The following is a 25,386-nucleotide window of genomic DNA, read 5'->3' on the forward strand; positions in this document are numbered from 1 at the left end:
CGGTAAGTACTGTGAATATTCTAGCAAACCCTGTGAGATCAGATATGTTCTCATAATCACAGAGTCTGGAGATGTGTCTAGAAAAGCGTCTGCTCTCTGCAAATAGGTCTTTGCTCCCATCCGGTTGCATCACCAACGGTGTCTAGGTGATCACGTATTTCGAGAGGAATTTCTCAGGAGTAAAGTATGAAAGAAAAGCCGCCTCCTCATGCTTGAGGGACCTGACCGGACACTTCTGCCTGTCTTGGCTGCTGATGGATGTGTCACTTTATGAGGGCTACCGGTGCATCCTGACTTCTGGGAGTGTCTGCGGTAGCCTCCTGTGTGATCCAGTGGACAGGGGGTGGTGGGCAGTGCCTGCACATGTTGTTTGTGTGTTTGTTGCATTATTTTGCGAGCAGGTCTCTAAGCTGTCCTATGCGTTATTTGGACAGTTTATGAGTTGATTTTGTGTCTCCACATCAGTGTACTGCATTATTTAGGAGGAGTTTGCATGTCTGTGTGCTGCGTACTGAAATTATTTCGGTAACTTAGGAGTTGCTTGCGTGTCTGCAGAGCGTATTTCGGTAATTTGCGAGTAGTATACTGATCTTTAGGCTGTGTGGCATGCCCCCAAGCATGTCAGAGTGTGTGTTTTGTATCAGTATGATAAATATAATATCTCAAATCCATCCCTATATAAGTTGTTGAAAAATAAACAAAGTACACTTCTTCCTCTCTCCAGCAGCCCAGCACAGGCTGAGTCATTTTCCCCTCTAGTCAGCCATCTTGGGCTGCATCATGGAATGGGTCACAGAGCCCTCTGGTGGTGATACTGTGTACTAGGCCTGGACTCCCTGGTGAACACACTGTTTCCCTCCATTTTCCCCGCCATCTTGGGTTATGTCACGGAATGGGCGACAGTGCCCTCTAGTGGCAGTACTGTGTACTGCATCAGTTGGACTCTGGACCCTATGGTCTCTACACTTGATGGTGGTACTGCCTATAATTGTTTAAATAAATAGTGCATGCAAAATAAAGACTTATGTCCAGCACAGGTAGAGCCCTCTTCCCGCCATTTCCTAGGACAAGGTGGCGGTCGGATGACTTAGGTTAGGGGAGGTAGCCCAACTGCACTATCTTTCCTGTCATTGTCTTAGGTTACCAGAGATAGCCTAATTAACCTATCTTCTCTCCAAAATTCAAACTTCCTGCCAGTTCCTAGGAAGAGGTGGTTGGTCAGATGACTTAGGTTGGTGGAGGTAGCCCAAGTGCCCTTTCTTCCCCACCATTTTCTTAGGTTAGTAGAGGTGTGTTGCATTGTCCTGATGGAATTTGGACTTCCTCCAATTTTCTGGGGAAGGGGAGGAGAGGGGGTTAGGTTAGTGGAGGTAGTCCAATTGACCTATCTTCCCACCAAAAATCCACCATCTTGAATGATATCACTGCTGCCATCTTGAATGGCATCATGGGCCATTGCCAAGTCGACAGGCCGCCATATAGGATGACGTCATCGCCTCCATCTTGGATATATCTGGCAACAATGGAGAGTGGGGTGACGCCTGCTATGCCCTTCTACTGATGTCACCATAGTGACGATGATTGCTAAAGATAATAAATCCATCAAGAAGGCTAGAACAGTTTTTATCACGTAAAAATCAGATTAACCAGGGGCGCCAAGATTTAGGCTCACAGATTGGACATGGACCCGGGTGCCAAAGCGCTCAGCCTGGCTGGCATATTCCCCCCATACCCACGCCATGCTGTCTGAGCGTGAGGTGGGAGGGGAAAGGGGGGGGGAGCGAAAAACTGCAAACGCGCCGTATTTAAATGGCAAGTCAGTGGCCTAGCATACGACTTGGGTTTTTATTTCACATTTCTCAACAACATAGGTCACAAACGAAACTAACTTTGAGTATTAGTTAAGTATTTCTGGCGTGCTGCAGACATAATGCAATTCTTATTCAGTGCAGAGTGTCAGCATACGGACAGACGCAGACAGTTTCACAGAGTTTCACACTCATGTTGCCATGTAATCGTGACTTATTTAGTTTCATAATCGAAGGAAGGTCTTTCATACAAATATGTCGATCGAAATATGGTAGAACTAAATGGCTCTGAGCACTATGGGACTTAACATCTTGGGTCATCAGTTCCCCAGAACTTAGAACTACTTAAACCTAACTAACCTAAGGACATCACACACATCCATGCCCGAGGCAGGATTCGAACCTGCGACCGTAGCAGTCCCGCGGTTCCGGACTGCAGCGCCTAGAACCGCAAGACCACCGCGGCCGGCTATGGTAGCACTTTGCAACCTCATTATGGAGGCTAGGAAACGCTACCTGAGGAAAGTAATGTAGACGTCCGGGACAGTTTTAACGTATAAGGGTTTGTCATTACAATGGAAATTATCTTGTACGTCAATCAATTACAACAGCACATGTACAGGAGTATCTTCAACTGAAACGGCAAACGGTTTCGAAAACAGCTCGAAAACAGGTTAAGATTGACAGTGGCCTCTAAACGTTTATGAAACTATCCGTGTAATTCTTTGAAGGCCACAATGAATTCGTGTAACTTTGCGTTTTCTTTGATGGCAGTGAACTTAGGGAACTGGAATGTTTTTCTCAGAATGTGTCATTTACACAATGTAATTTTCTTTTTAAATGTATCCACGTTAACTCAGAAAGAAGTTACCTTGCGATGTGTTACTGTGGTCAGTGTGCAGTCAAGTCCACTTAAAATGTGACGTCTGCACTCTATTTCGGGTGTTCAAAGTTTTAAATCGAAAAATAGTTTCAGGCCTGCCGCTTGACTTAAGCTACGTACTGTACAGTAACATATGAAGTCTATCCTTCGTTCAGTTTCACTGAAAAGTGGTACAACTAACAATGGAATAATGTGTGAGACTACAGAAATTTTGCCCGCATCTCGTGGTCGTGCGGTAGCGTTCTCGCTTCCCACGCCCGGGTTCCCGGGTTCGATTCCCGGCGGGGCCAGGGATTTTCTCTGCCTCGTGATGGCTGGGTGTTGTGTGCTGTCCTTAGGTTAGTTAGGTTTAAGTAGTTCTAAGTTCTAGGGGACTGAAGACCATAGATGTTAAGTCCCATAGTGCTCAGAGCCATTTGAACTTCAGAAATTTTACTATTTGCACCACCAGTTCCTTCACGAACTCCAGGCTTGCAAATTTAGCACAACGTGCTTTTGGATGTACAGAAGAATGAATCCCGTCTATCGAACGTGGTAATTCTTTGCTTTTTCATTGTCAGCTAAATATTTAAATTCTTTCTGCGTGATATTGTAACGTCGTTTCATATAAAATATGCAGTACATGTCACGTATGAGAACTGAAAATTCTCATTCCTTTCCTTTGTGATTGCTATTCATTTGAAAGGATTGCGACGATAGATCGCTAGAGTGACTCCTTTGTGAACAGCCGCTGAACCTGTGAACGTCCTTTAGACCACGAAAAAATAGCGAAGGATTAACAGAGCTGACAGCATGATTCTGCCGAACAGAAGAGAGTTGCCCCGACTAAAAAATGACGCACCACAATGCTAAATGGAATGTCGCTGTGTTCCGGGTACTTAGAAGGACCGAGCTAAGCCGAGTAACATGTCGTGGCTTGGCCCACCCGCGGACCGCACACGCTGCACCCGTTTGGAACGCCGTGGCCGGCCCTGGGATAAACAGTTGTTAGCATCCTACTCAGACAGTGACTTGACATCATTTATTTCCAACATAATGGACGTAGAGGAGTTATGGGCAAAGTTTAAAATGACTGTAAATCGCGCCCTGCAGAAGTATGTGCTGAGTAAGTGGATTAAGGACAAAAGAGACCCAACGAAGTTTAATATTACAATTCTGACAATGCTTAGGAAACAGGTATTGTTGCATTTCCGCTTTAAATAAGAAGCGGAAATGTCGACAGGCTAAAGTTAGTTATAAAAAGTTCGGTGCGCTAAGCATACAACTTCCACTCATACATTGGCGGAAGATATTGCAGAGAACATGAGAAAAATCTGGTCCTACCAAGAATCATTACGCAAACGAAGGCTTCCGTAAAGTCTCTCGTTGATAAGTGTGGTATAGCAACAGAAGACAGCAAAAGGAAAGCTGAACTTTAAATTTCACGTTTAAAAAAATCATTCACGTAAGATGATCGTACAGGTATACTTACATTATCGTTTGGCCAACACACAGACTCCAGTGTAGAGGATTTAGAACATCCCTGATACTGAGAGGCAGCTAAAAGAACTGAAAATAAAAAAGTCACCAGATCGGGATGGCCATTAAAATTGCTACACCACGAATATGACGTGCTACAGACGCGAAATTTAATCGACAGGAAGGCCGGATTGTAGCCTATCGCGATTGCGATTTATCGTATCGCGACATTGCTGCTCGCGTTGATCGAGATCCAATGACTGTTAGCAGAATATGGAATCGGTGGGTTCAGGAGGGTAATACGGAACGCCGTGCTGGAGCCCAACGGCCTCGTATCACTAGCAGTCGAGATGACAGGCATCTTATCCGCATGGCTGTATCGGATCGTGCTGCCACGTCTCGATCCCTGAGTAAACAGATGGGGACGTTTGCAAGACAACAACCATCTGCACGAACAGTTCGACGACGTTTGCAGCAGCATGGACTATATCACCTCGGCGACCATGACAGCGGTTACCCTTGACGCTGCATCACAGGCAGGAGCGCCTGCGATGGTGTACTCAACGACGAACCTGGGTGCACGAATGGCAAAACGTCATTTTTTCGGATGAATCCAGGTTCTGTTTACAGCATCATGATGGTCGCATCCGTGTTTGGCGACATAGCGGTGAACGCACATTGGAAGCGTGTATTCGTCATCGCCATACTGGCGTATCACCCGGCGTGATGGTATGGGGTGCCATTGGTTACACGTCTCGGTCACCTGTTGTTCGCATTGACGTCACTTTGAACAGTGGACGTTACATTTCAGATGTGTTATGACCCGTGGCTCTACCCATCATTCGATCCCTGCGAAACCCTACATTTCAGCAGGATAATGCACGACCGCGTGTTGCATGTCCTGTACGAGCCTTTCTGGATACAGAAAATGTTCGACTGCTGCCCTGGCCAGCACATTCTCCAGATGTCTCAGCAATTGAAAACGTCTGGTCAATGGTGGCCGAGCAACTTGCTCGTCACAATACGCCAGCCACTACTCTTGATGAACTGTGGCATCGTGTTGAAGCTGCATGGGCAGCTTTACCTGTACACGCCATCCAAGCTGTTTGACTCAATGTCCAGGCGTATCAAGGCCGTTATTACGGCCAGAGGTGGTTGTTCTGGGTACTGATTTCTCAGTATCTATGCACCCAAATTGCGTGAAAATGTAATCATATGTCAGTTCTAGTATAATATATTTGTCCAATGAATACCCGTTTATCATCAGCATTTCCTCTTGGTGTAGCAATTTTAATGGCCAGTAGTGCAGTATTGGCAACGGCCTTGCCACAGTGGATACACCGGTTCCCGTGCGATCACCGAAGTTAAGCACTGTCGGGTGTGGCCGGCACTTGGATGGGTGACCATCCTGCCGCCATGCGCTGTTGCCATTTTGCGGGGTGCACTCAGCCTCGTGATGCCAATTGAGGAGCTACTCGACCGATTAGTAGCGGCTCCGGTCAATGAAAACCGTCTTAACGACCGGGAGAGCGGTGTGCTGACCCCATGCCCCTCCTATCCGCATCCTCGCCTGAGGATGATACGGCGGTCGGATGGTCCCGATGGGTCGCTTGCGGCCTGTAGACGGAGTTAGTAGTTAGTAGTAGTAGTGCAGTATTACAGAGTACTCTGTGGTATTGCCCCTTACGTAGGTTGCATTTGTCGTGAATCTCTCTACCTCAGCCCAAAGTCAAAAGTGACTGGAGAAAAGCACATGTGTCTCCTGCATATAAAAAGGGTAAAAGAACGGACCCGTAAAATGACAGGTCCATATCCTTAACGTCGTTTTGCTACACAATAAATAAACTTATAGTATTCGAATGCAGTAGTAGCGGTGTGCTGCTTCACAAAAACATGTCGATTAAATATGTAGGCGTAACGTTAGAAAGCGATATGAAACGGAACGAGTAGCTAAGGTCGGCAGTAAGGGGGCGATATGGTCGCCCTCGATTTATTGGGAGAATTCTAGTTAGAACGTAATAAATTTTGTATGTGCACAAATCAGCAGCGAGTTATAAATCATCGTTTGCATAGTACCCAGCTTGCCAACGGTCTTGCTGCAGTGGTAACACCGGTTCCCGTCAGATCACCGAAGTTAAGCGCTGTCGGTCTGGGCTAGCACAAGGATGGGTGACCATCCGGTCTGCCGAGAGCTGTTGGCAAGCGGTGTGCACTCAGCGCTTGTGAGGCAAACTGAGGAGCTACTTGACTGAGAAGTAGAGGCTCTGGTCTCGTAAATTGACATACGGCCGGGAGAGCGGTGTTCTGACCACATGCCCCTCCATATCAGAATCCAGTGACGCCTGTGGGCTGTGGATGAGTGGATGACCCGGCGGCCGGTCGGTACCATTGAGCCTTTCAAGGCCTGTTCGGACGGAGTTTAATTAGTACCCAGCTTGCCATTTCTTAAATGAAATCCTGTGAACCATTTATGAAGGACAACAGACAGATTTCATATACCCAAATTTTCAGAAAGCGTTTAACTTGGTGCCCCATTGCAGCCTGCTAACGAAGGCATGAGATTATGGAATAGGTTCTCACGTATGTGAGAAGCTCAAAAGCTTCTTAAGTAGCAGAACTCATTACGCTGTCTTGAATGACGAGTGGCCATCAGAGACAACAGTATCGTCTGTAGTGACCCAGGGAAGTTTGACAGGAACGCTCTTGTTGTCTATATACATACACGATCTGACGGATAGGATGCTCAGCTATCTGCGATTGTTTGCTGATAACTCTGTAGTGTAGGCTACAGAAAAGTATCGTCGTTGAATGACTGTAGGAGGATACAGGTTGACTTAGACAAATTTTCTATTTCGTGCGATGAATGGAAGTTTACTCCAAATGTAGATAAGTGTGAGTTACTGCAGATGAGTAGGAAAAACAAACCAGTAATGCTCGCGTATTATGCTGCATCACAAGACACTTCGATTAAATATCTAGTCGTAACGTTACAAAGCGATATGGAATGGAACGAGAAGATAAGGTCGGTCGTGGGGAACGCAGATGACCGACTTCGATTTATTGGGAGAATTCCAGGAAAGATTTTACTCATCTAAAAGGAGACCCCATGTAGAACATTAGTACGACCCATTCTTGAGTACTACACTAGTGTTTTGGATACCTAGCACGTCAAATTCAAGCAAAATATAGAAGCAATTCGAAAGGGTGTTGCTAGATTTGTTACCGGTAGGTTCATCATCAACACATAAGAATTAAGGAAATATTTCGTGAGCTCAAACTAGGATCCCTGGAGTGAAGACGACGTTCACTCCCCGAAACAACACTGAGAATATCTAGATAACCGGCATTTGTGGCTGACTGCCGAACGATTCTACTGCCGTCAGCGTACTTTTCGCATAAGGACCGCGAAGACAAGTAAGAGAAACTGATGCTCGTACGGAGGTATATAAATAGTCGTTTTTTCCAACACTCCATTTGTGACTGGAACACTAAAGGAAACGGCTAGTAGTGGGGATAGGTACTCTCGACCACGCACTTGCGAAGTATGTTTGTAGACTTAGTTGTTGAAAGTGGGAACTTGCTCATCATAGATCATTTACTCTATTTTGTGATGATGCTGCGCATTTGCCCCCCATCTCTGTCTCTGTTTCTACGTCCATGACAGCAGTACCAAATGCTCAAAAATCAACTTGAGAAAGGAAAGGTGGAGAGCGCACTGCTGACCTACTGTATAAGAAGAAGATGGAAGTATTTAATCATTAAAAAAAATCTACTCGGATATCGGCAACTAATGCTGCTCAAAAGAAGGAACCTGTCACGAAAAATCGTAAACAAATCAGAAGAAGAAATATCCACATAGCACCGAATCCGAAAAAGAATCACTATTACTAGTCGAACCAAACGATGGTACTGATGTGGACGCGGACACAATGGACACCATTTCCAGCTTTTAACAAGGAAACCACTGGCCTCACGAAGCTGAGCGCACCCCGTATCTATCATCCCACCAAGGAAAAGTCTCCGACAGTACAGGAAATATTTCACGTGGCCTCCAAGATGATCGCTCAGCTACGGAGACGGTCCAAAACTATATATCAGGTTTAGATAATGTAATTTTACGTACATGTTCTGTTTTCCATATGAATTATGGGCTGGTATTCCTGGTGCTAATGGTACTCTGGCGCACAGTGCGAATTTTTTATGCGAAAACCCTTTAAGTCTTTTAAACAAAACAACAGTTATTAACATTCTACATCTTTATTCTTCGGGCGTAACAGCGTCCTGTAGTCGATTTCGTGTACACATGGAACACCGTCTCCTTCAGCTTTACAATGCCAGACCAAATACTAGCGCTGCGACATCTGCAACAATTCGACGCCTTGGATTTACTGTCATCCCTCATCCGCCATACAGTCCCGACTTGGCCCCAACCGATTTTCATCTGTTTCGAGAATTTAAGGAACACCTTAGAGGACTTCATTTTGAAAGTGATGAAGAGGTGCAAGCACACGCGTGGCTCCATCACGAAAGTCAAACTTTCTACAGTGACGGTCTCAACAAAGTGGTCTCTCGTCGGGAGAAATGCGTTGGTCGATAGTGTGACTATGTTGAGAAATAAATATGTATACATGAAGGATAAAGATGTAGGATGTTAGTAACGTTTGTTTCATTTTCGCATAAAGAATTCGGAGGTGTTACTTTTCAACACGCCCTCGTCCATAGCGAACGGTAATGAAGTATCACTACTCTCAATAAATAATGTCTCTATTACCACAATGACACTATATATGAATGACTCTGTCGGGCGTTTCGTTTTCCAGTTTGCTGGAAGTCTGTAAGACATAGAATAGTTTTATTTCTGCCTGTGTGAGATGACCACTGTATCATCAGGGAAGTTTTCAGTTTTCTCAATATCAGTTTGGTGCTTCCACGCCATCCGACAGCTCAACCTAACTGGGCTCATCGGGAGACATTTAAATCAAAACCTGCTGACAGAAGGCGGCACTAAACACACGACCCAGACCCCCTCAGTAAAATTTACAAAGCTCTTCTTCTGGTAGTAATTAATTTGTCTCCGATCTTTCGTAGACTCTTGGCTGCTGGAATCGTTTGAAAGGACACGTCTTAGTGTTGTCATAACTTCTAGTGATGTTTTTCCTTCTGCAGTGGTGGTTAACGCTCGCTGATCTGTCATTCCTGAAAAGTGCTCTCACCGCTGTTGACTTCTTGTGTTCTGGTACTCATCGTGAACATGGACGAGATGAGAATAGCGGAGGAGTAGTGGAAGCGCAGTGGCTGGATACCTGGCCGGGTCGGGTAGCGTGTTGTTTGCGGCTGAGGCGTGCGCCCCCCGGCCTGGGAGGTGAGCTCTAAGATGGAATGTTTATTCAAGTAAGGAGCCAAGATAGGAGACACCGGCTCTGCCCACAATACTCCTTGAGATGTTAGTCATGCAATTCCCATTTTGCCGGGTCACATTAATATAAATCATGGGCGGGACAGCGGCGGAATACGTGCGCGGCCGCCTGATGGCCAGGTCTGCGTGGCGCGCCGCGTCTTAATAACCTGCAGCGGCGCGGCCGGCCCGCTAAATGGGTGGACACAAAATGCCCCCAGCTACTTTGCACGCATAAATCACCCGCGAGTTCGGCAGGTGCCGCAAACTATTCGCCTGAGAAATTTCCTCCTCCGACACCGCGGCAGGAAAACAGGAGGAAAAAATCGTCTCGGCGGCGTCTCGGGAGACGAGACACGAAATTTGTTTGCGCGATTGCTAGCAGTTGAGAAACACAGAGTTCGGCTCTCGTCAGGTGATGTTCTCCACTACTTAGAATAGTTTCTACGTACATATGACTTTTCTCCTCACCTTATCAAGTTGTCATCATCTTCGCGTTATTACGAGGGGCGTTGAATAAGTAATGCAGTACATACTTTTTCTCGGCCAGTTTTGGTTGAAAAAAATGCCGGATTAGTTGTGGAACATTGTGGAATATTCCCGCTTCAGCCCTAGTTTCATGAAGTTCCTACAGATGACGGCGCTATGCGTAGCCTTTAAAATGACGTCTGTAACGGAAGTGCTCCAACCAGAGAGCTGTCACTGAGTTTCTTTTAGTGAAAAACCAGAACATCGTAGGTATTCATTGGCACTTGCAGAATGCCCTGCGGAACCCTTATAGTGAACAAAAGCATGGTGAGTCGTTTGGCGAGGCGTCTGTCATCGTCGCAACAAGGTCGCACTAACCTGTCCAATCTACAGTGTGCCCGCCGGCTGTACACTGCTGTGATTCCTGCAGTGTTGGAACGTGCGGACACTCTAATTCGAAGTGATCGACGGATCACAATCAAACACCTCGTTGCTCAACTGGAATTCTCTGTTGGCAGTGCTGATGTATTCGTCCGCCATTTGGGGTACTCAAAGGTGTGTGCGTGCTGGGTTTCTCGCTGCCTAACAGAAGACCATAAAGAGCAACGAACGTCCACCTGTGCGGAACTGCTTGCGCGTTACGAGCCTGCTAATGACAATTTTTTATCGAATTTCGTCAGAGGCGATGAAAAATGGATTCATCACTTCGAACCGGAAAGAAAACGGAAATCCATAGAGTGGCGCCACACCACCTCTCCTTGGAAGAAAGAGTTCAAAGATGCACCCTGAGCTGGTAACGTCATGGCTACTGTCTTCTGGGACTCTGAAAAAGTTATTCTGTTTGATGTCCTCCCTCATGGTGGAACGATCACCTCTGAAGTGTATTGTGCTACCCTCAGGAAACTGAAGAACTGACTTCAGCCTGATCGTTGCCGCAAAAATGCAAACTTCTCTTTCTCTATGACAACGGAAGGCCTCAAGCAATTCTGCGCACTCGAGAGGAGCTCACAACACTCCATTAGATTGTTATTCCTCTTCCAGCCTACAGCCAGAACCTTGCGCCTTCCGTCTTTCATCTGTTGGGGCCAATGAAGGATGCACTCTGCGAGAAGTAGTACGTGGGTGACCGGGAGGTTATTGATGCAGCAAGACTTTGGCTCTGCCGTCGAACACTAGGCTGGTACTATACAGCCGTACAGTATGTGCCCTTTCAGTAAGGAGGCGTAAGGCCGTCGCATTTAACGGAAATTATGTTGAATATAGGGTTTTGTAGACAAAAAAGAGAGGGGTATAATATGTTATATTGGAATCCTGAATAAAACCGATTTGCTTTCAGGAAAAAAAGTGTTGACTTATTGATCGTCCCTAGTAAAATACAAACGTTAAAGTGGCAGCGTATTTACATCTGTGTGTATGAAAATGACATTTAAAAAATATGAAGATCTTTGAGTCAGAGAGTTTTAAAAACTGCAAAATACTTTCACTAGTAACATTAAAGAAGTCACTTCACTCTTTTGTTTTTTTTAATTGAATTTGGGTGAAAAATTGATTTGTAGTGACGTTCGTGCACTAGGTTAGGTTATTAAGTGACATATGTTTGTCAGCTAATGGACACAATACACGTGTCACGAGACCGGGTTATTTAAAAAGAATGAAGGTGGTTGTGATAGGCTAGTCTGTTGTTGGTTGGTTGATTGATTTTGAGGAGGAGACGAAACAGCGAGGTCATCGATCCCATCGGATAAGGGAAGAAAATCGACAGTGCCCTTTCAAAGGAACGATTTGCCTGAAGCGATTTAGGGAAATCACGGAAAACCTAAATCAGGATGGCCGGACACGAGTTTGAACTGTCGTCCTCCCAAATGCTAGTCCAGTGTGAAAACCACTGTGGCACCTCGCTCGGTCTCTGTTGTGTAGCCCGGGATCTATTTTGGGAAATTGAGGAGTATTTGGATTGTGAGTTTGTGAACCCAACAAATTTTTTGTGACAACAATTTATGTTTTTATGTCAGGCATTCCTGGGTCATACGAGGGCGGGCAGAAAAATTATGCCACCGAATTTTTTATGGGAAAACTCCTAAGGATTTTTCAATAAAACAAACGTTACTAGTAATCTACATCTTTATTCTCCATATCAATATATTTGCAGTCGTCTGCCGCTAGAGGCTCCGAATTGTAGCGAGTAACATATTGGTCTGTAATGTAACTATGTTGGTGCATGATAAACAGCGTGTTGTAGGCGAGTTTAGAATTTGAAGAGTTCGCCCACACCTGGAACACCCTATCTTTCACTATGACAATGGCAGACTACACACGAGCGCTGCAATAATTCGACGCCTTGGGTTCACTGTAATCGATCATCCTCCATACTGTACCGACTTGGTCCCATCCGATTTTCACCTGTTTACAAAACTTAAAGAATACCTCCGAGGGCAACATTTAGATAGTGTTAAAGTGTTGCAAGGGAGCTGAGGTATACTAACCACAAATCACGTGATGCAGCCATGTCCAGGGATGGCAGCGTTACAATTTCGAGACGACTGAGGTACGACCTGCACGAAGCTCTTGAAATCATACCACAGATTGTTTTGATTGCCATTTTTTAGGCAACGAATATACTTTATAAATGAATACAGTTGTCCCAAAATAAGGTACGATATGGTATAATAAAGCAAAAGTATAAAAAGTAAACTAAACTTTCGTGATTAGTCTCATACATACTGGAGATGATTAATTACAGTAAAGATAATAGGATTTAGTTCCTGCACAATATCCTGAATGTGATAGTTGCAGTGTAATAAATTTAAACTACAAGAAGTAAACAGACGTTTCAGTTTTAGCCTCAGAGATAGTGTAAATTATTATTAAAGTAAATATAATAGCTTTTAGTTTCCGCCCACGATCCTGAATCTGATACTAACCAGAAAGCCTTTTGTTTATCTTACATTCTAAGAACTTAAAATGTTCAGTTGTCTAAACGATAACGCTTCCGCCATTTGTCATTTCGATATTCTCGATTTCGTGTTTTAAAAGTCTTGCTAAGTTATTATTTGCGAGGAATCCAATCCAGACATCCGTTTTATGAAATATCTGTTTTAATTTTATCTGATATCTTACCAACATACGGCAAGGTAACGAATTTATATCCTTTGTGATTCTTCAGCTTCTCCGGGCGTATTCGTTGATCGAGCAGTCCACGGGTTTAGTGACGGTTAATAGCGTCTACCTCTTCACAGAGTGGAGTAATTTCTTGTGCAACTTCACTCCTATTACAAAGAATCCTTTTTTATTTTCCAATCTTATATTCCTCGTGACAGTAAAATTTCGTTTCTACGAGCGTTTCTTCTCAGAAATTGTATTTTGATGCAATTCAGCATGTAGCCTACACGTATATTTGTCATTATGGATTTTCCCTATTTATGTGACTTACAATTTATTTAGTTAAGTAAGAGCCGATGAGCAGTTGTATCAGGACACAAGTTGATATGCGCAGGGGCGACCTTCACAGCGTTAATAAGCTTTTTCAGTGGTCTCCAAGTTGAAATGAAATTACAAGTACGTTTGCCCACTGTGTCAGATTCAGCTGCAAGTACCATAGTACGAGGGCCGTTCAGAAAGTAACCTCCGGTTGATTTAAAAAAATACACCAAGTTAAATAAAAATATTTTAATATATACATCTTACAACTACATCTTTGCACTATTTTTCTACATAGTCTCCATAGCGATTGAGGCACTTATCGTATCTCTTCACAAGCTTTGAAATTCCTTCTGCATAAAAATCACCCGCTTGTGCCTGGAGCCAGCCTGTGACCGCATCTTTGAGCTCTTCGTCGTCATCAAACCGCTGTGACCCGAGCCATTTCTTCAAATGCATGAAGAGGTGATAATCACTTGGCGCCAGGTCTGGGCTGTAAGGTGGATGGTTGATAACGTCCCACTTGAAGGACTCAAGAAGGGCCGTTGTTCTGCGAGCAGAGTGAGGACGGGCGTTATCGTGCAAAAAAACGATACCGGAAGTCAGCATACCACGGCGTTTGTTCTGTATAGCCCGTCGTAACTTTTTTATTGTTTCACAGTACACGTCTTGATTAATGGTCGTACCACGTTCCATGAATTCAACCAACAACACCCCTTTGGCATCCCAAAACACCGTTGCCATCAGTTTTCTGGCAGAAAAATCTTGCGAGGCTTTTCTTGGTTTGGTAGGCGAATTTGAATGTGCCCACATCTTTGATTGTTCTTTTGTCTCAGGGTTCACGTACTTAATCCAGGTTTCGTCACCGGTCACGATTCTGTTTAACAATGGGGTCTCCTTCGTCCTCATAACGTGACAGAAAGTCTAATGCAGAGGCCATTCTTTGAGTTTTGTGGTGGTCGGTAAGAATTTTGGGCACCCATCGTGCACAGAACTTACGGTAACCCAATCTTGCTGTCACTATCTCGTACAAGAGAGTCTTAGAAATCTGTGGAAAACCAGTAGACAACTCCGACATTGAGAAACGTCGATTTTCACGAACTTTTGCATCAACTGTCTGAACGAGTTCGTCAGTCACCAATGATGGTCTACCACTCCTCTCTTCATCATGAACGTTTTCTCGTCCACTTTTAAATAAACGTACCCATTCACGGACAACTCCTTCACTCATAACTCTTGGTCCGTACACGGCACAAAGCTCACGATGAATAGCTGCTGCAGAATATCCTTTGGCTGTAAAAAACCTTATGACAGCACGCACTTCACATTTGGCGGGGTTTTCTATTGCAGCACACAGTTCAAACTGCCACAAAAACTAAACTAGCGCAAGTGCGACGTTCACTCGACCACGGCTTGATGCCGACTGACCTGTTGAGTGCGTGAACGCACAGATGGCGTCGCTACTCCCCCTACAACCCGCACTGTGACCAATCGGAGGTTACTTTCTGAACCGCCCTCGTATTTAACGCAGCAGTCTAATTCACATCAACATATTCTTATTACAGAGCAGAAACTTTTGAAAATTAAGATCGTTTAGCATTTTACAACGTTATCGTCATATGAAAGTTCTGATAGTCTAGACACAGCTTTAGCGTGAGGCAACAAGAAAACAAACTACGACCAAAATGCGCCAATTACGCGGGAACTGCATATAGATTCCGTCCCACGCTCACCTAAGTGAACCTGTTCTTGTTACTTTTAGTTTCTCTGTCTTAATCTGTCTTAAAATTAAAAACCTTGTACATCAGGTGCTTTTCGTTTTAGTTGACAAAGCATCGCCATAAGTTATATTGTAATCGATATGAGTAGAAGATATTTTTCGTTTCTTTGGTTATTATAAAATTAATGACAGTTTCGCTTCTTTTTGATATATTCGAGACATTACCAACATCGTTTTATGTTCCTTGTTCCACAATCTCATCACAACTGATTCTCCTTTCATTTTATCAGAAGCTTGAATCGAATTTGCACTGCAATCATTCACTTGCTTAAGTTTCTTCACGGCTTTTTGAGTTATATTTTTCGGTAATTGCACAAGCTTTCCGCGGACAGTTTATTTTTACTATTTGAAACTACATTATTTACAGGTTATGAAATTATTGTGGGTTTTTAGATTTTGAAATCTGTTGTGTTCGTAATGTTAATATCATCTGGTCACGTTCAAAAAGCAAATAACTTCTCGTGAATGAATTTTTTGTTTCCAGTATGCTTAAGACAAAAAAACAAAAATAGTTACCACTGCTACTGAAGAGGAGGAGGACGTCCCGTCGACAATGAAGTCAATAGAGACGGAGCACAAGCTCGGATTAGGAAAGGATGGTAAAGGAATGCGGCAGTGCTCTTTCGAAGGAACCCCCCCCCCCCCCCCCGGCATTTTCCTGAAGAGATTAAGGGAAACCACAGGATGGCCGGACGTGGGTTTGAACCGTCGTCCTCCTGAATGCGAATCAGTGTGCTAACCACTGTGCTTCTCCGCTCTGTGGCTACTGACGTGGAAGACCACCAGAATCATTCTCCCTCCTCATTATTTATGATGCTCGAGTTGCAGTCGGTACATGTGAACATTATCTGTAACTATACTTTAGACCCAAATCATGGATACAGAAATGCGAATAAAATTCATTGGCCTTCACCTAGTCATTTCCACTCACAGTCAGTGAAGTGGTGCCCATTGCTATGGTATCCGTGAAGTATTAGCTTCCCAAACGCTAGCCACCTCAAGAAACACACCGGCTTTCGCTAGTCTAACGGAGAATCTATCCGAGAACTGGCAATGTTGCAGAATACATTTGGCAACTATGTTACCACGATTTACTTCCTGGAGAGGTTCAAAATCATCTTGCTAAATTCGCTTGCTTATTTTTTATTCCACGGAGGTCGTTCCCTACGGAATCTACCACCAACCTCACATTTTACGCTATGACAATGAAAACATAGTGCAGGGAGTATCGTTTCCTAGCTAAGTGGCAACGCAGCTGCTTTGTAAATGGGGAAAATGTGTTATGTCTTGATTCTAATTTCGTTGGAGAGCAAGACGATTTTTCACCTTTCTACCTCTTCCCTTCCTGAACTGCAGTCTTCCGCATCGATAATCAATAAGGAAATCTTAATTTCTCCATATTAAATCATCTTGATTCAGTACGCCCTAGATCTAAACGTTAAGTGTTTAAGGAACTGCGACATTGCACTCTTGTTAAAACTCTGCTTATACCGACAAAATTTTTAGTTTCTGTGAAACACAATTTGATTGCTTATGAGTGATACTGAGTAATTTAACTACTTTTGTTCATTAAGGCAGATTTGGTCATAAAGTTATCATAGTAAAATGTAATTCACTTTCGTTAGAGCAGGGAAATCTTTTAGCATTTCTTGTTAGATTATTCAGTGTAATAGAAATCATTAGAGAGAATTTATTCATCAACAATTTTATCACTCACAATAACTAAAACAGTGTGGGAGTTTTTGGTTTTTACACTTGTAGAAAAGTACAGAAATAAAAGGTATCCGTAAACGTTTGAGGGAACAAGATTCGAAAAGTAAGTGCGTTAGTGATGACTTCCCAGCCAAGTTCCTGGATAGGTTTTTTAGTGCAATCACCAAACTGTAAACGGGCTCAAATTGGCCTTTCCCTCAGATTTTTTTTTAGATTCAACCATTATTTTCTTTTTATGAAGATAACACACAATGGTTCAAATACCAATCTGGCCATCCTGATTTAGGTTCCCTATTACTTCCTTAAACTGACTAAGATAAATGTTGTGATCTTCCCTTTGAAAAGACAGAGTCGATTTCTTTCCCCACTCTACGCAATCCTAACTTCTATTTCATCTCTAATGAACTCGCCGTCGACACGATATTTAACCCTAATCATGTTTCCTTTCCTTGTTCCCCTACGTCACACACGAATGCAGAATCACACGTAGGTTAAATGGTCATAGTTCATCCCATCTGCCAATAATCATGCGGACTTTAGCAGAAGACCGCAAAAGAGTCCTATTTCAAAGCACTTTGGTCTTCTATAATGCGCCAAATAATTCACGTCGAAACGACTATATTTGAAACGTGAAAACAATTTTCTAATGTGGTTTCTCTGATGCACCGCACAAATGTTTCCAGCTGCCTTAGCTGCTTGCAACTCTGTTAAATCCAAAGAAACCAAAAGTCACAAATTTTACACTTTCTTCCGTTTCACACTCCGGTTTCCAACGCTCAAACAATGTTCCTCATAACCTTCAAATACGCAACGTTTAATAAATCAGGCATGAACAACTCTAGAACCTCAAATAAAAATGACGCTTGATAAATACACTTATAGCAACCTGCATGTGAACATGGCAAACAAAATCTCCACAAACTTTTGCACCAAGACTTTCTTTTTCAGGTGAATTTTGCCTGGTGCTTACACACTTCTATAATCTTCACATTACATACTGCATGAGGAAAGGTCACAACGTCCACGTCTACTCAATAGTATGAGACGAAATGTATTTTAAAAAACAAGACAGTGTGCTCGATATCTCACCTCTGCGTTATAGAGTGCGCCAGATTTACAATTAGACCATAAATACTAGATAGTTGTAATTGAAGTGTGGCTACTCACGTAGGTCCAGTGTGAGCTGTAATTACTGTATGGCAGCGAAACTTTGTAGATATGCTAATGCATTAATGCGAAACCGATTTGCGCTGGAAAAAAATTCGTCCTAATTTTGACCAATAGGTGCAAATCTGGCGCTGTACAGCACCTCGTCGACGTCTCCGGTGCTCATATTGAACAAATTTGTAAGTGGTGGTTAGTAATAAACCAACATAATGTCTATCTAACTCGTTGTATCTTTTCTGTCCATGTCCTATACTTAATTCACTACCTATGGAAACATCTCTATACTTCTTTCTTGCATTCACAGCACCAGATTTGCACCTGGTGGCCAAAATTGAAACCAATTATTTTCCAGCGTATACCTGTTTCACATTAACTCATTAGATTACTTACCAAGATTTGGTGCCATGCGATAATTATAACCTACAACCTACACTTTAAATATAGCCATCCGGTACATAAACATCACAGCAGCTCAAGTAGAAAGCAACCTTTGATGAAGAAATTACCACATTCTAAGATGTTGGCAGTCCGTGCAGGTGGCCTTTATGTGATTTTATTTTAGTAATTACTAAGTAAGCTCAAATGTACGCATTGAGTACCCGGAGCAGATGGGGAATAACGATTCAAACGAACAAGGAAAGGAAAATTTTGACCAGGCTGTAAACAAACTCCAGGGACACAGAATTCTCATCCAGTGTGCAGCATCCTTTGTTATGACAAAAACATGAACGATCCATAGGCGTACCTCGAATGTCTGCCGGAATGATTCTAGCTTTGTATGCTTAAGTTTTTGGTTCGAGTCGTACCTCAGGCAACAGCTTTAGATGGGCACGAAAAATCCCTCTTCACCTCTAGTAACGGTAATTGAACAACGAAGGGTAGCACTGTGGCTGCAAATCCATATTAAACATGATGTCCTTTCGCTGTCGGTTGGATAGCGAGAGAGGCGGAAGTCGTACAAAGCAGAATCTCTGTCACCAGTAAGCTTCCTTAATCTAGAAATTTTGTTTTATTAATGAAACAGCCGTCATGCAAGGTCACAAGGAACTTATTTCCTATTGCATTTGAACGTGAGACGTTGAAAATATTGGTGGTGGGTTGAGAATCGAAAAGAGATTTCGCATTTCGCGGGATTGGGCCCCTTCATGAAGATATAGTCCCATAGTTTTGTTGTTTCCTCAGGTGTCCAACTCATCAAAGTTTCCACTAAAGGTACGTGTCTGGGTTCGAATCATCATTCGACACAAAAATTTTCATCGTGTCAATTCACGCTGTAGTGTGCGTACAATAAACTACTGGTGAAAAGTAATTATAGTATCTAACGCCTCTTTGTGCATTGTCAACAATAACGATAGATGCCAATTTCTACTCCCAGTCGAGCACAGAATTTTTTATCATATCATTTCGCGTTCAGACATGCCAGTTCTGGCTATTGGTGAAAAACCATTCAGTAGCTAACGTCTTTTCGTCTGTAGTCAACAGCAATTATATGTGTACATTAAGTCAGCACAGATCTTTTCGTCACGTTATTTCCAGTTCATACATGCGCGCATCTGGATATTGGTGAAATAAACCGACATTTAACGTCTATTCGGGTCTGCAAACGACGGCTGCAGGTGCCGGGTTCGAATAACGCTACAGCAAAACTTTATCGTTTCGTCATTTCAGTTTCAGTCATTTTACTACTAACGGAAAAGTTCTATATCTAACATCTGATTATGGTTAATTAAATATAGATTAGACGCTGGGTTTGAATCCCCGTCTAACACAAACTTTACGTCGCGTCATTGCAAGTTTTAACATGTGCACAATTTGTCGCTTGTGACTGAAAGCATACTTAAGATCTTTCATGGCTAATTAACAATAATTGTTGGGTAGAAGTCCTGGCCTAATAGAAAAATTTAAGTAATGTAATTTCAAATTGAAGCAGGATTTTTGAAATTACATTTATTGTAATAAATTTGAGTTTACAAGCATTACAGGCTGTGTCGTCTTTAATAATGTGTTTCCTCATATTTTCATTTTGTTGTATTAATTTTCATCTGGATTGACAGCCATACAGGGTAATGGTTCCTGGTGGACTCTTGTAGTAACTATTTTGTATAGTCAAACGATTGTACAGAAAAGAGATTACAGAATCTGCAAGAAATTTACGTTATTTGGGTTGCACACAATCTGACGGAATGCAATTCAGGTCGTTCGGATACTTTTGAGCATAACAGTACATCAACGACTTCCCAAAAATGTTGGTCGCAGGGAACAAAATTCTCTTTGCCGATGACTGCAACATTATAATCACTGAAAAATAATGGAACTACTAGCAAAGAACACAAATTAAACCGTCAAGAAAGTTTACAATTGGTTAACACACAATAAAATCACGTCTTTCATTACTACAAATTAAAATCCTCCGCCGCGCTCTTCTGCCTATATGTCACGGACAATCTCAGTACCTACCGTAGATATTTTGATACAGTTTTCATTACTAGATAAACTGATTCACGAGGAAGATTTGTGCATAAAATTTACAAATATTTCGTGGAAACTGGGTGAACGATGATAAAGTAAAGTCTCAGACCGCGTTTTTGTCTTTATGTGAAGGCTAACTCAGAAACTGCTGAAGGGATTTTCACTAATAGTCAGACAGATACACGAGGAAGGTATGTGTACGTGATTTATTACCGCTATAGTTTAGTATAAAGAAAACAAATGCCATTAAATTCGTTTGAAAAGCAATATGACAACGTTAAATTGAATGAAGATGGTAATTATACAGGCAGTGTAACAAACACAAAATAATTATTAATTGTCAGTTGAAATCGGGTGAACACACAAAGATACAAGCAAACACAATGTCATTGCCATATTATACCGTTTGAGTTCTCTCATTAGTGTTTACCAGTCTCTGCATTTTAGTTGCATCCTATTCGCAACTAGGGGAAAGTTGGGTAGTATCGGATAGCGGATTGTATAGTACAAGAGCTGTAACGCTGATGACAGCTCTACAGCGTCAACTAAGGAGAAACAACACCATCCTTTTGAATAAAGAAACGGTATGTTTCGCAGTGGCAACAATTTACTGTATCTGTTCCTACTTGAGTTTTCGGTGCACGTACTTAACTTCGCAGTGTTTCGTTTTGTTTGCAAGTATGAATTTCATATCTTTATTATGTATTCAGATACAACTGAAATTATTCTTTACACTGTAGGCTGTGAAAATGTCTGTCTCAAGTAATAACACGGGAAGTGTTTAACTACCACACCAATACGTTCGGGTTGTATCAGACGAAGCAATTTCGGTTTGCTCTGGACAAGCATAAAAACTTAAATTACTGCGGATTTGTTTTCTATAGCAGGCAAAGGTGGCGAAGTCAGGAGATACATGGAATGAATATAACATGAAGGAAACCGCAGAAAGTGTCACATTTCTTGAAAGCACAATCAGGGAGGCGAGAAAGAAAGGTTCAGTTTCAAGAAGAACACTGGGTGATAGACTTGAAGTTTTACGGGAAAAGAAAGAGGTAGCCTGAGACCTGTTTTAGGAAATAAAGTTTTTTCCAAGAACAACCAGCGGCGAAGAGCAAATAGTATTGCACCATGGTGCTAAAAATTTAACTATCCAAAGTATGTCTCCGAATAAAGATGAATTCTTACATTCAGTGTAAAAACATGCATAGCGCCTGGCAATAAAGCATCGCTTCTGTAACCACAAATGAAACGGGTAAAGACGTTTACTACGATTTCATGAAAAGATGTGAAGCGAGCAGACCGTTTCAGCAGGGATAAGTTGAGAAACGTGATGAGCTGATGGACATCAACTTCATTACCATTTACGACCGAAATTAAAATTTTCTGCAAAAATTCAAGACTGTTTTACACATTACAGTTTCATGTCCGATACAACCCTCCAAAAGTTCTAGATACCAGAATGAAAAGGGTGGAATAATATTAAAAAATCATCGAGCTTATATTCTTATCACATCGAGATTTATAATTCTATTACTTAACGTATCACATAACTGTTTAGTGAGAAGAACATAAAACGCCCAGAAAATATTATAATTTTCAAAAGAAACTGCTTACGTGTCCCTTACTAACCGACCTTCAGTTCTTCTACGGCTTTCTTTTAGGGAAACAAATGTGCAACACATGGCCGCGTTTCTCAAACTTCGGATATGGCCAAATGAATAGTAACGACAAATTTTAATTAGGCTCACTGTAAAGCTCTGTTCCGCACACTACAGATTTTAACTACGCAATGTGCATACATTTACTAACCAATGGTGCACGTACATAAAACTTTATTATTACTGCACAAACAACTCTATCCATAACCATGAAACAAGATACGGACTGAACTTATATTAAAAAAGAAAGAATAAACAAGAAACCACACACATGCGCAGATGACGTTTTTTCTGGGAATCTATACAAGCCGGCCGAAGTGGCCGTGCGGTTAAAGGCGCTGCAGTCTGGAACCGCAAGACCGCTACGGTCGCAGGTTCGAATCCTGCCTCGGGCATGGATGTTTGTGATGTCCTTAGGTTAGTTAGGTTTAACTAGTTCTAAGTTGTAGGGGACTAATAACCTCAGCAGTTGAGTCCCATAGTGTTCAGAGCCATTTGAAGCCAATCTATACAACTAAACGCTGGAATGACCAATATTAACATCCTACCCACGTTCTGAGTACAGCGTCTCGCTCGATATGCCGGGTTATTGATAAGCAGCTTGAAATCCAACATCATCGAGGTTCCCTAGTCATCTATCTGCTAGTGTGTGTGTGTGTGTGTGTGTGTGTGTGTGTGTGTGTGGGTGGGTGGGTGGGTGGGTGTGTGGGTGGGTGTGCGCTGAGAAACGAATGAATAGTGCATCTCTAGCTTTATATATTGTGAGGTAACTTCATTTCAAGAATTTGTAAGCAAAACAGCATTTTAAACTAGAGACACAACGAACAAAGTTTTGCTGTTGCCGGCCGCTGTGACCGAGCGGTTCTAGGCGTTTCAGTCCGGAACCTCGCTGCTGCTACGGTAGCAGGTTCGAATCCTGTCTCTGGCCTGGACGTGTGTGATGTCCTTAGGTTCGTTAGGTTTAAGTAGTTCTAAGTCTAGGGGACTGATGCCCTCAGCATCCCATAATGCTTAGAGCCATTTGAGCCTTTTTTTTGCTGTTGTTAACAGACTAGCCTTGTATTCCAGAGGATAAAGCCTCTAATCCATACCTACGCGTCCTGATTTAGGTTTGCGAAGGTTTCTCTAAATTCTGTGATGCAAATGCTGCGATGGTTCCTACAATACGGAGATGGGCGACCATTTGTTTCCATCCATGTCAGAGTAGACCTAGAAGTATGTAAATGTCTTTATATATTAATTATGCTTTACAGTTATTAATGTGTAATCAGGTGATGTGACAAATATCCTTGCAAAGTGAGCCAGGTAGGAAAACAACTACCAACATTACGCCTTCTGCAGTGTGAGAAAGACGGCTGGGGAATATTTATTTATTTATTACTACACGTGTTAACATGACGTGAAATCAGTATGTGACTGCCTTACTTTCGAATTGCAACAGTAGGAATTACACTACAACAGGAAAAAGAATCACAAGACTAGTGCAATGCAAAATAACTTATAGACCTACTGCTAGCATAGAGCACAATATCTGTTCACGTGAAGGCAGGTATGTTCTCAGTCCTTCCATAAACGAACGGACAGATTTCAACCGGGTTTCAACGCCTTTTATTACAAAGGGTTTAAGCCTGTTTCGTTTTTTAATATCGGCAGAGTTGTTACTGTGTTGTAAATTTGGTTCTCAAGAACACATTCAAGTGCAACTTTTTCACAAGGTTTTCAAACATTTTTTCATGATAACCCTAGAATCAGAATGCAGATTTAAATGGGGTTTACAGCCCTGTACAGTAAAATATTATGGAAGGACAATAAAAATACACTCCAAATTGCAATTTGTTTTCTTTCAGCTGGTGGTGACCAGTTTCAGTTATGATAACCACCAGACAAAGACCTCAGACCACATCAGGAGGGGTGCTCCCAGCCACGGTAAGATATCCGTAACCAGTTAAGCCTATCTCAGGCGGAGTACAGTTCTCCGCAAGTTTATTAGCTGGCGCGCATGACTGCCAGCTAGCACGTTGGGGTGATGGCTACTTCGCTTTCTGAACCGCTCAAATGACGTATGATGCGGTGCAGAAGCTAGCTGACTGGCCTGATGCTATGAACGAAAGGGCGCACGAGTCAGCTGAACTGCAATCTTTCTCAGACGATTGTAGAGAAACTAATCGGTAAAAAATTTAATTCCATGCTGAACGGCATATTATTTCGTTAATGGTCATATTTAGTGTGATATTTTAGGATTAAGTAAGCTGCTACAAGAATTTCAGAGCGTTTGCCGTGAAAAATACAGGGTACTATGAATTTGTGTTTGGTGCATATTAGGTCATATGTTGCTGCGTATGAAATGCAGCTAACATATTGAATTTTTCTTTAAATTTGAAGAATATTGCTATCTATTTCCAATGTCGAGAAAATGGATCGTATATAAACAGCTTCGTTCTGAATTCGCACGCCAGAGAAAAAGCCAGAATGAAATATTCACAAAATTCCTTGTATCTCGTAAACAGTTTCAGATATTTAAATACGATTTTGACAAATGATAGTACACAAAGGGGAGAGTATTTCGGCGTATGATTAACATACGAAACTTCCATATCTAGCGCGATATTCAAGTGAGTACATATTTTTTTCAATAAAATGACGTAATATTTAATTGCCATCGATGGCTGGTGAAACGAGAATTACTGTGGGTTTGGAACAACATATGTGAGAAATTCAGGTTATTTTTATATCGAGAATACGCCTTTTCCTAAACTATTGACTTGTCTTTCAATTAGTTACTGTTTCATTATTCTGTGGCAATTCCAATTGCATTATAATGTTAGTGATACGAATATTTAAAATTCTGCGGTGTTTTGGCGAAAGAAGCAAATTTGAAGGTGGGAACAAGTGAACTTAATGCATTACTCAAAACTCGCCACTGATAACGTCTCTCTGAAGAAAATTAAAGAGAATAAAAGTTTGGCGAAAATTAATCGATACTTTCTGAAATTTTACTAGACTCCTATACCCCAGTGTCTTTTTAATAATGAATGATGTTGATTGACAATGACCAAAGAATTTCATTTCCGTATTTGAATGATCTGAGAAATATGAAAACATTTAAACTTGCGAAATCTACTCAACTACCTATCAAGGTGTAAATAGATTACCAGTATCTTTGACAAACT

At 42.2% G+C, this 25,386-nt stretch overlaps 1 long non-coding RNA gene and 2 pseudogenes across 1 annotated transcript in view; 2 read left to right on the plus strand and 1 right to left on the minus strand.

The window, feature by feature from the left end:
* The window catches only part of LOC126248975 (uncharacterized), a 927,591-nt gene that overhangs the window by 201,699 nt on the left and 700,506 nt on the right, over positions 1-25,386 (minus strand). The gene's annotated exons all lie outside the window — the stretch shown is intronic.
* LOC126249973 (5S ribosomal RNA) lies at positions 5,463-5,579 on the plus strand (annotated as a pseudogene).
* On the plus strand, positions 6,233-6,350 carry LOC126250147 (5S ribosomal RNA; annotated as a pseudogene).

The sequence above is a fragment of the Schistocerca nitens genome, chromosome 3 (genome assembly GCF_023898315.1).
Source record: "Schistocerca nitens isolate TAMUIC-IGC-003100 chromosome 3, iqSchNite1.1, whole genome shotgun sequence".
NCBI classification, from domain to species: domain Eukaryota; kingdom Metazoa; phylum Arthropoda; class Insecta; order Orthoptera; family Acrididae; genus Schistocerca; species Schistocerca nitens.